The sequence below is a fragment of the Ranitomeya imitator genome, chromosome 6 (assembly GCF_032444005.1).
Source record: "Ranitomeya imitator isolate aRanImi1 chromosome 6, aRanImi1.pri, whole genome shotgun sequence".
Taxonomy (NCBI): domain Eukaryota; kingdom Metazoa; phylum Chordata; class Amphibia; order Anura; family Dendrobatidae; genus Ranitomeya; species Ranitomeya imitator.
Genome location: NC_091287.1, coordinates 432,922,842 through 432,936,006, shown reverse-complemented (window position 1 = coordinate 432,936,006; position 13,165 = coordinate 432,922,842). Strand labels below are relative to the sequence as shown.

The window sequence follows — 13,165 nt, the reverse complement described above, 5'->3', positions numbered from 1 at the left end:
GCCAGCGGTTTCAACATTAATGGCTGTGTTGAGTTATTTACAGGTCATGCAATGCAGGAGATCAGAGGCAGGAAACAGTCAGGGATTGATCGAATTCTATTTTTATACAGCAAATCCTTAAACAATTACTGTTAGTAAGTATGCAAATCAACATTAGAAAGAATAACAATTAGTTTAAAATAACAAAAAAGTATTTCACTAGTTAACATTGATGTTCTTTTTCACAATAGATGGTGCGCCCAGTCATGGGAGTCACCACGTAAGTTCTCTCTGAAGCTCTACCCTAGTGGGGGTCACTGGGTTTTCCCACTAGGCTGTAAGTCTTTCTGAGTAGTCTATCAAAGCCTGTTAAGCCTACCATGCACCAACTGGCCCCCTCCCAACCTGAGACCCTAATCCTAGCCAACCCCGATGGAAGATTGCTGGAAGTGAAAGCCCTGTTCACTCACTTTCTCTGCAATCGCCGGCGGGCCTCATCTGTCGCTGTCTCCTCGTGGATCTCTGCGCTGACGATCTGGCCAATTACTTCAAAGAAAAAATTGACCGCATTCGCCAGGAAATCATCTCCCAATCTCTTCATACCATGCACTGTCCTCCCTCCCGTACTGCATCTAGTTCACTCTCTGATTTTGAACCAGTTACAGAAGAAGAAGTAATCAGGCTCCTTGCATCTCCTCGCCCGACCACTTGCACCAGTGACCCCATTCTGTCACATCTCCTCCAGTCCCTTTCCCCAGCTGTCACTTCTCACCTAACAAAAATATTCAACCTTTCTCTCACTTCCCGTATTTTTCCATCCTCATTTAAGCATGCCATCATACATCCATTACTTAAAAAACATCCCTCGATCAAAACTGTGCCGCTAATTATAGACCTGTCTCTAATCTTCCCTTCATCTCTAAACTCATGGAACGCCTGGTCCACTCCCGTCTTACCTGCTATCTCTCAGATAACTCTCTTCTTGACCCTCTTCAATCTGGTTTCCACTCTTTACACTCTACTGAAACTGCCCTCACTAAAGTCTCTAATGACCTACTAACGGCTAAATCTAATGGTCACTACTCCATGCTAATTCTCTTGGATCTTTCCGCAGCATTCAACACTGTGGATCATCAGCTCCTCCTCACTATGCTCCGCTCCATCGGCCTCAAGGACACCGTTCTCTCCTGGTTCTCCTCCTATCTCTCTGACCCATCCTTCACTGTTATATTTTGCTGGTTCCTCCTCCTCTCACCTTACTCTTACTGTTGGGGTTCGTCAAGGATCAGTCCTAGGCCCCCTCCTCTTCTCTTTGTATTCTGCCCCTATTGGACAAACAATCAGTAGATTTGGTTTCCAGTACCATCTCTATGCTGATGACACCTAATTATACACGTCTTCTCCTGTTATCACGCTGACCTTTTTAGTAAACACCAGTGATTGTCTTACCGCTGTCTCTAACATCATGTCCTCCCTCTATCTGAAACTGAACCTGTCAAAAACTGAACTCCTCGTGTTTTCTCCCTCTATTAACCTACCTTTGCCCGACATTGCCATCTCCGTGTGTGGGTCCATCATTACTCCAAAGCAACATGCCCGTTGCCTTGGGGTCATACTTGATTCCGAGCTTTCATTCACCCCCACATCCGATCATTGGCCCGCTCTTCTTATCTGCATCTCAAAAACATTTCTAGAATTCACCCTTTTCTTACTTTCAACTCTGCAAAAACTCTTACTGTTTCACTTATTCATTCTCGTCTGGACTATTGTAACTCTCTACTAATTGGCCTCCCTCTTACAAAACTCTCCCCGCTCCAATCTGTCCTGAATGCTGCAGCCAGGATCATATTCCTCACCAACCGTTACACAAATGCCTCTACCTTGTGCCAGTCATTACACTGGTTACCAATCCACTCAAGAATCCAGTACAAAACTACTACACTCATCCACAAAGCACTCCATGGCTCAGCACCACCCTACATCTCCTCTCTGGTCTCAGTCTACTACCCTACCTGTGCCATCCGCTCCGCTAATGACCTCCGCTTAGCATCCTCAATAATCAGAACCTCCCATTCCCGTCTCCAAGACTTTAAACGTGCTGCGCCGATTCTTTGGAATGCACTACCTAGGTTAATACGATTAATCCCCAATCCCCACAGTTTTAAGCGTGCCCTAATAACTCATTTGTTCAGATTGGCCTACCACATCAACGCATTAACCTAACTATCCGTGTGTGGCCCATTAAAAAAAAAACAAAAACACATAATCAGGTTCCTCGCAACATGTTCTCATACACTTTATGCAGTTATTAGCCCTCTGTGTCTGTACTGCTACATACTTAGGCAGTTAACTGGTTAATGCAGCTTTACATGAACACCTGAGCCTTACACTATGGCTGGTCCGAATAACTAAAGCAATTGTTACCATCCACCTCTCGTGTCTCCCCTTTTCCTCATAGTTTGTAAGCTTGCGAGCAGGGCCCTCATTCCTCTTGGTATCTATTTTGAACTGTGATTTCTGTTATGCTGTAATGTCTGTTGTCTGTACAAGTCCCCTCTATAATTTGTAAAGAGGCTGTGGAATATGTTGGCGCTGTATAAATGAAATTATTAATAATAATAATAATAATAATATCTTCTCGGCTTAAGTTGGCGAAAGTATGTTATGCTCAGGGTGGAGAGGACTAGGCCTTGGCTTTTAACAGGCGACGTCGGGCCTTGGAGGCTTGACCAGCGCAGGGCTCAGATCCTGGCTCTGACCAACATAGGCAATACTTAGAGATCTCCTGTGGGGAATCCAGACCATGCCAGATGGCGACAGGCACCTGGGTGGTGCAAACTTCCCACTGAGGCCTGTCATGCTGATCTCTGCGGTGTCTCTGAGCATATCTGCTCAGCTCTCTTCCTTGGTGACAAATCTCCTCATGGTTTGTTGCTCAGGGCTTTTATGTCAGGGAAGTCCTCTTTGTGGGTCACCTGATCCAGTCCAGTCCAGACCACAACACCGCTTCCCCTGTAAATCTTCTAGCATAATTTGGTTCCTCTTGATTTCGGCTAGCCGGCAGATGGCAGTCTCTTCTCATTAATGGCACATCCTGCAAGAGTTCTGCAGAGATGTCACAGCTTCTTATTAGGCTGCCGTCACACTAGCAGTATTTGGTCAGTATTTTACATCAGTATTTATAAGCCAAAACCAGGAGTGGGTGATAAATGCAGAAGTGGTGCATATGTTTCTATTATACTTTTCCTCTAATTGTTCCACTCCTGGTTTTGGCTTACAAATACTGATGTAAAATACTGACCAAATACTGATGGTGTGATGGCTGCCTTACAGGCGCACCAAATTTACACTGTTATACAAGCTGTACACGGACTACCTTACATTGTATCAGTGTCATATCTTCAGTGTATTCCTTGAAAATATATAATAAAATATACCGTATTTTTCGGACTATAAGACGCACCGGACTATAAGACGCACCCAGGTTTTAGAGGTGGAAAATAGGGAAAAAAATATTTGAAGCAAAAAAGGTGGTAAAATATTTAAAAACCTAAACATACCATTATATGTGTTGTTGTTATATATAATAGTATGCTGTTGTGAATTCTGTGGCCAAGCTCCCTCCTGTGGTCGAGAGTGGTACTTCGGCTGGTTCTGTCTATGAGCTTCCTTTGGTGGATGAGAGTGATACTGCGGCTTCTGAGTTTCCTTCCTCAGGTGAAGAGGTTAAGTCGTTAGGTGCTGCTCTATTTAACGCCACCTGGTGCTTTGATCCTGGCCTCCAGTCAATGTTCTAGTATTGGTCTTGCTTCCTCCTGGATCGTTCCTGTGGCCTGTCTATCCTGCATAAGCTAAGTTCTGCTTGTTACTTTTGTTTGCTATATTTTCTGTCCAGCTTGCTATATAGGTTTTTCTTGCTTGCTGGAAGCTCTGAGACGCAGAGGGAGCACCTCCGTACCGTTAGTCGGTGCGGAGGGTCTTTTTGCCCCTCTGCGTGGTTGTTTGTAGGTTTTTGTGTTGACCGCAAAGCTATCTTTCCTATCCTCGGTCTATTCAGTAAGTCGGGCCTCACTTTGCTAAATCTGTTTCATCAGTGTTTGTATTTCATCTTTACTCACAGTCATTATATGTGGGGGGCTGCCTTTTCCTTTGGGGAATTTCTCTGAGGCAAGGTAGGCTTATTTTTCTATCTTCAGGGCTAGTGTTATGTTTGCAAATGACAGGTGTTATGAAGGCAATCCAGAAACACAGTGTGCTTAGCGATCAGAGCGCACACAGTGATCTGACAAATACCCAAAAATACAAGAACGAGCTCTGAGACGTGGAAACTCTGTAGACTGCACACCTGATCCTATCCTAAACACAACTAAAAGCGGCTGTGGATTGCGCCTAACAACTACCTAGGCAACTCGGCACAGCCTAAGAAACTAGCTAGCCTGAAGATAGAAAAATAGGCCTGACTTGCCCCAGAGAAATTCCCCAAAGGAAAAGGCAGCCCCCCACATATAATGACTGTGAGTAAGATGAAAAGACAAAACGTAGGGATGAAATAGATTCAGCAAAGTGGGGCCCGATATTCTAGGACAGAGCGAGGACAGTAAAGCGAACTTTGCAGTCTACAAAAAACCCTAAAGCAAAACCACGCAAAGGGGGCAAAAAAAACCCACCGTGCCGAACTAACGGCACGGCGGTACACCCTTTGCGTCTCAGAGCTTCCAGCAAAACAAAAGACAAGCTGGACAGAAAAAAAGCAACAAAAAAGCAAAAAGCACTTAGCTATACAGAGCAGCAGGTCACAGGAACAATCAGGAGAAGCTCAGATCCAACACTGAAACATTGACAAGGAGCAAGGATAGCAGCATCAGGCGGAGTTAAGTAATGAAGCAGTTAACGAGCTCACCAGAACACCTGAGGGAGGAAGCTCAGAAGCTGCAGTACCACTTGTGACCACAGGAGTGAATTCAGCCACAGAATTCACAACAGGCTAGTTAGTTTCTCAGGCTGTGCCGAGTTGCATAGGGAGCGTTAGGCGCAATCCACGGCTACCTCTAGTGTGGTGTGATAGGATTAGGGATTGCGGTCAGCAGAGTTCCCACGTCTCAGAGCTCGTCCTATGTTTTTGGTAATTGTCAGGTCACTTTGTGTGCTCTGAACTTCAAGGTCCATTGTGGTTCTGAATTACCTGTTCATAACAGTACTGGAGGCCCAAAGTACTAATGCTTCTCAATAGAGGGAAAAGAGAAGTTCTGAGACCATTTTTTTTTTCTTTGCACTGTGTTCTGTCTTTCTTTTCCCCTTTACATCAGGGTGGTTCAGAACACAGGTGTGGACATGGACATTCAGGGTCTGTCCTCTTTGGTGGATAATCTCACTATAAGTGTACAGAACATTCAAGATTTAGTGGTTCAGAATCCTATGTTAGAACCTAAAATTCCTATTCCTGAGTTGTTTTCTGGAGATAGAGCTAAGTTTTTGAATTTTAAAAATAATTGTAAACTATTTCTGGCTTTAAAACCCCGCTCCTCTGGTGACCCAGTTCAACAAGTTAGGATCATTATTTCTTTATTACGTGGCGACCCTCAAGACTGGGCATTTTCCCTTGCGCCAGGAGATCCTGCATTATGTAATATTGATGCGTTTTTTCTGGCGCTCGGATTGCTGTACGACGAACCTAATTCAGTGGATCAGGCAGAGAAAAATTTGCTGGCTCTGTGTCAGGGTCAGGATGAGATAGAGATTTATTGTCAGAAGTTTAGAAAGTGGTCCGTGCTCACTCAATGGAATGAATGTGCGCTGGCAGCTATTTTCAGAAAGGGTCTCTCTGAAGCCCTTAAGGATGTCATGGTGGGATTTCCTATGCCTGCTGGTCTGAATGAGTCTGTCTTTGGCCATTCAGATCGGTCGACGCTTGCGTGAGCGTAAATCTGTGCACCATTTGGCGGTATTATCTGAGCATAAACCTGAGCCTATGCCGTGCGATAGGACTTTGACCAGAGCTGAAAGGCAAAAACACAGACGTCAGAATGGGCTGTGTTTCTACTGTGGTGATTCCACTCATGCTATCTCCAATTGTCCTAAGCGCAATAAGCGGTTCGCTAGGTCCGCCACCATTGGTACGGTACAGTCGAAATTTCTTTTGTCCGTTAGTTTGATCTGCTCTTTGTCTTCCTATTCTGTCATGGCATTTGTGGATTCAGGCGCTGCCCTGAATTTGATGGACTTGGAGTTTGCTAGGCGCTGTAGGTTTGTCTTGGAGCCCTTGCAGTGTCCTATTCCATTGAGAGGAATTGATGATACGCCTTTGGCCAAGAATAAGCCTCAGTATTGGACCCAACTGACCATGTGCATGGCTCCTGCGCACCAGGAGGATATTCGCTTTCTGGTGTTGCATAATCTGCATGATGTGGTCGTGTTGGGGTTGCCATGGCTACAAGTCCATAACCCAGTATTAGATTGGAAATCAATGTCTGTGTCCAGCTGGGGTTGTCAGGGGGTACATGGTGATGTTCCATTTCTGTCTATCTCGTCATCCACCTCTTCTGTGGTCCCAGAGTTTTTGTCTGATTACCGGGATGTATTCGATGAGCCCAAGTCCAATGCCCTACCTCCGCATAGGGATTGTGATTGTGCTATCGATTTGATTCCTGGTAGTAAGTTTCCTAAGGGTCGACTGTTTAATTTATCTGTACCTGAGCACGCCGCTATGCGGAGTTACGTGAAGGAGTCTTTGGAGAAGGGTCATATTCGCCCGTCATCGTCGCCATTGGGAGCGGGGTTCTTTTTTGTGGCCAAGAAGGATGGTTCGCTGTGACCTTGTATTGATTACCGCCTTCTAAATAAAATTACGGTCAAATTTCAGTACCCCTTGCCGCTGCTGTCTGATTTGTTTGCTCGGATTAAGGGGGCTAGTTGGTTCACCAAGGTAGATCTTCGTGGTGCGTATAATCTTGTGCGTATTAAACGGGGCGATGAATGGAAAACTGCATTTAATACGCCCGAAGGCCATTTTGAGTACCTGGTTATGCCATTCGGGCTTTCTAATGCTCCATCAGTGTTTCAGTCCTTTATGCATGACATCTTCCGAGAGTACCTGGATAAATTCCTGATTGTATACTTGGATGATATTTTGGTCTTCTCGGATGATTGGGAATCTCATGTAAAGCAGGTCAGAATGGTGTTCCAGGTCCTGCGTGCTAATTCTTTGTTTGTGAAGGGGTCAAAGTGTCTCTTTGGTGTTCAGAAGGTTTCATTTTTGAGGTTCATTTTTCCTCCTTCTACTATCGAGATGGACCCTGTTAAAGTTCAGGCCATTTATGATTGGACTCAGCCAACATCTCTGAAGAGTCTGCAGAAGTTCCTGGGCTTTGCTAATTTTTATCGTCGCTTCATCGCTAATTTTTCTAGTATTGCTAAACTATTGACTGATTTAACCAAGAAGGGTGCTGATGTGGTCAATTGGTCTTCTGCTGCTGTGGAAGCTTTTCAGGAGTTGAAGCGTCGTTTTTCTTCTACCCCTGTGTTGTGCCAACCAGATGTTTCGCTTCCGTTCCAGGTCGAGGTTGATGCTTCCGAAATTGGAGCAGGGGCTGTTTTGTCGCAGAGAAGTTCTGATTGCTCGGTGATGAAACCATGCGCCTTCTTTTCCAGGAAATTTTCGCCTGCTGAGCGAAATTATGATGTTGGCAATCGAGAGTTGCTAGCCATGAAGTGGGCATTCGAGGAGTGGCGTCATTGGCTTGAAGGAGCTAAGCATCGCGTGGTGGTCTTGACTGATCACAAGAACTTGACTTATCTCGAGTCTGCCAAACGGTTGAATCCTAGACAGGCTCGTTGGTCGCTGTTTTTCTCCCATTTTGACTTTGTGGTTTCGTACCTTCCGGGCTCTAAAAATGTGAAGGCGGATGCCCTGTCTAGGAGTTTTGTGCCCGATTCTCCGGGTTTGCCTGAGCCGGCGGGTATTCTCAAAGAGGGGGTAATTTTGTCTGCCATCTCCCCTGATTTGCGGCGGGTGATGCAAAAATTTCAGGCTAATAGACTTGACCGTTGCCCAGCGGAGAAACTGTTTGTCCCTGATAGGTGGACGAATAAAGTTATCTCTGAGGTTCATTGTTCAGTGTTGGCTGGTCATCCTGGAATCTTTGATACCAGAGATTTGGTGGCTAGATCCTTTTGGTGGCCGTCTCTGTCGCGGGATGTGCGTTCTTTTGTGCAGTCCTGTGGGATTTGTGCTCGGGCTAAGCCCTGCTGTTCTCGTGCCAGTGGGTTGCTTTTGCCCTTGCCGGTCCCGAAGAGGCCTTGGACACATCTCTATGGATTTTATTTCGGATCTCCCCGTCTCTCAAAGAATGTCGGTCATTTGGGTGGTTTGTGATCGCTTCTCTAAGATGGTCCATTTGGTGCCCTTGTCTAAATTGCCTTCCTCCTCTGATTTGGTGCCATTGTTTTTCCAGCATGTGGTTCGTTTACATGGCATTCCGGAGAACATCGTTTCTGACAGAGGTTCCCAGTTTGTTTCGAGGTTTTGGCGAGCCTTTTGTGCTAGGATGGGCATTGATTTGTCTTTTTCCTCGGCTTTCCATCCTCAGATAAATGGCCAGACTGAACGAACCAATCAGACCTTGGAAACATATCTGAGATGTTTTGTTTCTGCCGATCAGGATGATTGGGTGTCCTTTTTGCCTTTGGCTGAGTTCGCCCTTAATAATCGGGCCAGCTCGGCTACTTTGGTTTCGCCATTTTTCTGCAATTCTGGGTTCCACCCTCGTTTCTCTTCAGGGCAGGTTGAGTCTTCGGACTGTCCTGGTGTGGATACTGTGGTGGATAGGTTGCAGCAGATTTGGACTCATGTAGTGGACAGTTTGATTTTGTCCCAGGAGAAGGCTCAACGTTTTGCTAACCGCAGGCGCTGTGTGGGTCCCTGACTTCGTGTTGGGGATTTGGTTTGGTTGTCATCTCGTTATATTCCTATGAAGGTTTCCTCTCCTAAATTTAAGCTTCGTTTCATTGGTCCATATAGGATTTCTGAGGTTCTTAATCCTGTGTCTTTTCGTTTGACTCTTCCAGATTCTTTTTCCATCCATAACGTATTCCATAGGTCATTGTTGCGGAGATACGTGGCACCTATGGTTCCATCTGTTGATCCTCCTGCCCCGGTTTTGGTTTAAGGGGAATTGGAGTATATAGTGGAGAAGACTTTGGATTCTCGTGTTTCGAGACGGAAACTCCAGTATCTGGTTAAGTGGAAAGGTTATGGTCAGGAAGATAATTCCTGGGTCTTTGCCTCTGATGTCCATGCTGCCGATCTGGTTCGTGCCTTTCATGTGGCTCATCCTGGTCGGCCTGGGGGCTCTGGTGAGGGTTCGGTGACCCCTCCTCAAGGGGGGGTACTGTTGTGAATTCTGTGGCCAAGCTCCCTCCTGTGGTCGAGAGTGGTACTTCGGCTGGTTCATTCTATGAGCTTCCTTTGGTGGATGAGTGGTACTGCGGCTTCTGAGTTTCCTTCCTCAGGTGATGAGGTTGTCATTAGGTGCTGCTCTATTTAACTCCACCTGGTGCTTTGATCCTGGCCTCCAGTCAATGTTCTAGTATTGGTCTTGCTTCCTCCTGGATTGTTCCTGTGGCCTGCCTTTCCTGCATAAGCTAAGTTCTGCTTGTGTTACTTTTGTTTGCTATATTTTCTGTCCAGCTTGCTATATTGGTTTTTCTTGCTTGCTGGAAGCTCTGAGACGCAGAGGGAGCACCTCCGTACCGTTAGTCGGTGCGGAGGGTCTTTTTGCCCCTCTGCGTGGTTGTTTGTAGGTTTTTGTGTTGACCGCAAAGCTATCTTTCCTATCCTCGGTCTATTCAGTAAGTCGGGCCTCACTTTGCTAAATCTGTTTCATCTGTGTTTGTATTTTCATCTTTACTCAGTCATTATATGTGGGGGGCTGCCTTTTCCTTTGGGGAATTTCTCTGAGGCAAGGTAGGCTTATTTTTCTATCTTCAGGGCTAGTTAGTTTCTCAGGCTGTGCCGAGTTGCATAGGGAGCATTAGGCGCAATCCACGGCTACCTCTAGTGTGGTGTGATAGGATTAGGGATTGCGGTCAGCAGAGTTCCCACGTCTCAGAGCTCGTCCTATGTTTTTGGTAATTGTCAGGTCACTTTGTGTGCTCTGAACTTCAAGGTCCATTGTGGTTCTGAATTACCTGTTCATAACAGTATGCTATTATGTTGGAAGTTACGGGACCAGTGTGGTGTCTGTAAAGTACTGTATGAAGATGCTGGAGGGTGAGTATAAGAATGGGGGCACAGGGCTTATATTTAAAGCACCACTACAGCACTGAAAAATAACACTGAAGTGCTGCTTTGAGATCCCACTGGGAGAACTATAACTCCCAGCATGTCCTGCAGAACCTATGGCATTCTGAGAGTTATAGTTCACCACAGAAGTGGCAGAGTGCTTTATTGTGTGTAGTGACTAACCTTTTAATTGTGGCAGCCAGCCACACTGTGGTGAGGTAAAATGCTGGAGCATCCCATCCCATGACACCAGAGAGCGCTCCCTCTTGTTGCCTCTCCACAGCACAGGAGTAAGCTTGCAGATTGTAGTGTGGTGTCTGCAGGACCTGTGATGACATCAGAAGAGGGAGCGCCCTGTGCTGCAATGTGATGCTCCAGCCCGACCTCTTCATGACATCACACAGGTCCTTGTGCTGGAGCACTCAGCATCCAGCACAGCCCCGGCAGCCAGGTATGCAGGGATCTTGTCCCCTCTGGCCCCTGCTGCTGCCTACTCCACCAGACACACAGATCTCCCTGCAGGAATCCAGTGCTGGAGAAACCATGTGTGTCCCTGTGAAGGAGTATTCATTTGCTGCTCCCAACTCACTGCTCAGCTGACAGGTGGGCGGGGAAGCAGTTAATGAATATTTACTGCACTTTAATGATCGGGACCATGTAGTTTCGCTGAAGCCTGACAGGGACATTTTTCTGCCTCCTGCCTCCCAGTGCGATCCCACTTGCTGCTGCCCCCTCCCCACGTTACATCCCTACCATAAGACGCACCCACACTTTCCTCTCAAATTTGGAGGAAAAAAAGTGCGTCTTGTGGTCCGAAAAATACGGTATATAAAAATGGAAGGTGTACTGACTTTTGTGATATACTGTGTGTGTGTGTGTGTGTGTGTATATATGTATGTTTATATTGAGAGGTTCCTGTTGGAACCGAAACGGCGCTTTCTGGGCTGATTAAATAAGCTCTTTCTTCACTACAAACGGTGTGCTGCCTCAATCTTTTCTTTTTTTATAATTGCGGTTTGGTATTTGCCTGGGGGGCTCTGCACCCGGACTTTTTCTTTGTGCTGCTCTAATTATATATATATTTTATTATTTTGCTTTTCAACAAGTTTCTAAATACAGCGTAACTTGAAGTTCATGGGCCCCAATGCAACATTTTTCGGGCCCCCATCCATCGCAGGTCTTTAATAGTAATAGTCTTCTCACATGGGTCCAAAGGACCATTTGGTCCCTCTACTCTAGGGCCCTTGTGCGATTGCATCCTTTTCACCTATTAAAGTTATGTCCCCGCAGCAGGATATATTGCTTGAATTGGTTACTGTATTATGTAACTTTAGATTGTATAACTTGACACCCTTCAGAAGTATTGGCTAGAGTTGAACAATTGTATTGATAGAATGTGTTTTGTAGTGTTCGCTTATGAAATTGTAATCGTGTATGTTCAATTTTAGGTTGTTCAGTCAATTCAGCCCCGAAGCTTTGATTTCATGAACCCAAGAATTGTTGGCAAAGATGGCAAGGTTCTAACAGAAGACGATGCTGACGTGTCAGTGGAGGATCTTCTTTCTGATAATGAAGATGAGGAAATTGATATGTCAATCCTGAGTTCAGAGGTAATTATTGTCTAATGTTACTTAAGTAATGCCCCTACCTAAACTTCTGCCTCAGTAATGCCACCCCAATCTGATAAGGGCAAAAAGCAAAATACTATGAATCTCCTTTTCCTAATCTCCATTATGCCATGTCCAAGATATAAGATGGCTATGTGTCGCTATGGTGGAACGGTTATTGGATCTGTCTGGTTTTCAGCGCATGTGTACAGGCTATATGTAATTCTGGAGGAACACTTGGAAGGCAGCCTCAAGCTGTTTTTTGTACGATCTCTAAAGCTGTCTGTAGTTCGCACACTTCTCTTAGGGTACCGTCACACAGTGGCATTTTGATCGGTACGACGGCACGATCTGTGACGCTCCAGCATCGTAACAATATCGCTCCAGCGTCGTAGACTACTGTAACACTTTGCAATGTACGACGCTGGAGCGATAATTTCATGACGTATGTGCGATGTAGAAGCCATTGGTTACTATGCGCACATCGTATACAATATCGTGCACACCTTTGTTACACCATGCGATCATGCCGCCACAGCGGGACACTAGACGACAAAAGAAAGTTTCAAACGATCTGCTATGACGTAACGATTCTCAGCGGGGTCCCTGATCGCAGGAGCGTGTCAGACACAGCGAGATCGCTGGAACGTCACAAATCGTGCCGTAGTAGCGATCAAAATGCCACTGTGTGACGGTACCCTTAATCTTACAGGATCTCTTGAGAAAAATTGAAGAACTGAAAGAGAAGCTAATGTCTGAGAGGCAAAACAAATTGCTGCTGGAAATGCAGATAAGAAAAGAGATGGGGGAAGCGATGTATCAGCAGATGGTACAACTTGATGAGACTTGGAGGTAAAGGAGTTTTTTTTTTTTTTTCTCTAAATAATGCTAAATGCTATGCGAGCGGCAGATGGAATTATGATAACATGTATTAATGGAAAAACCAGCATTCGTCGACGTAACCAATACTTGCATCTACTCCTCTCCGATGCCATACTGCCAATATATTCAGATATGCGGCCAAATAAAATCACCCGTTACCCAATTTCTAGCCATAATACCGTCTACTAATATTGTAATAGACACTTGCAATTTAATATAAGTATGGCATTCTAGAGAGTAGGAATTTTATTTTAATTAAGTTACTGAAATGGAAAAATATTTTTTTACATCTGAGTAGTTACCCTTTTAATTAAGTTTCATTATATAATCAAGACCTCGATATATTGTTTGCAGCCTGTTCCTAGCATTGGACTTTTCTCTTGAAGACTTATCCCTCCCAATATCGCATGTGCTGTAT

General features: G+C 45.3%; 1 pseudogene; it reads left to right on the top strand.

Annotated features, from left to right (window-relative positions):
- Positions 1-13,165, top strand: part of LOC138641445 (kinesin-like protein KIF20A) — a 74,180-nt pseudogene that overhangs the window by 16,796 nt on the left and 44,219 nt on the right.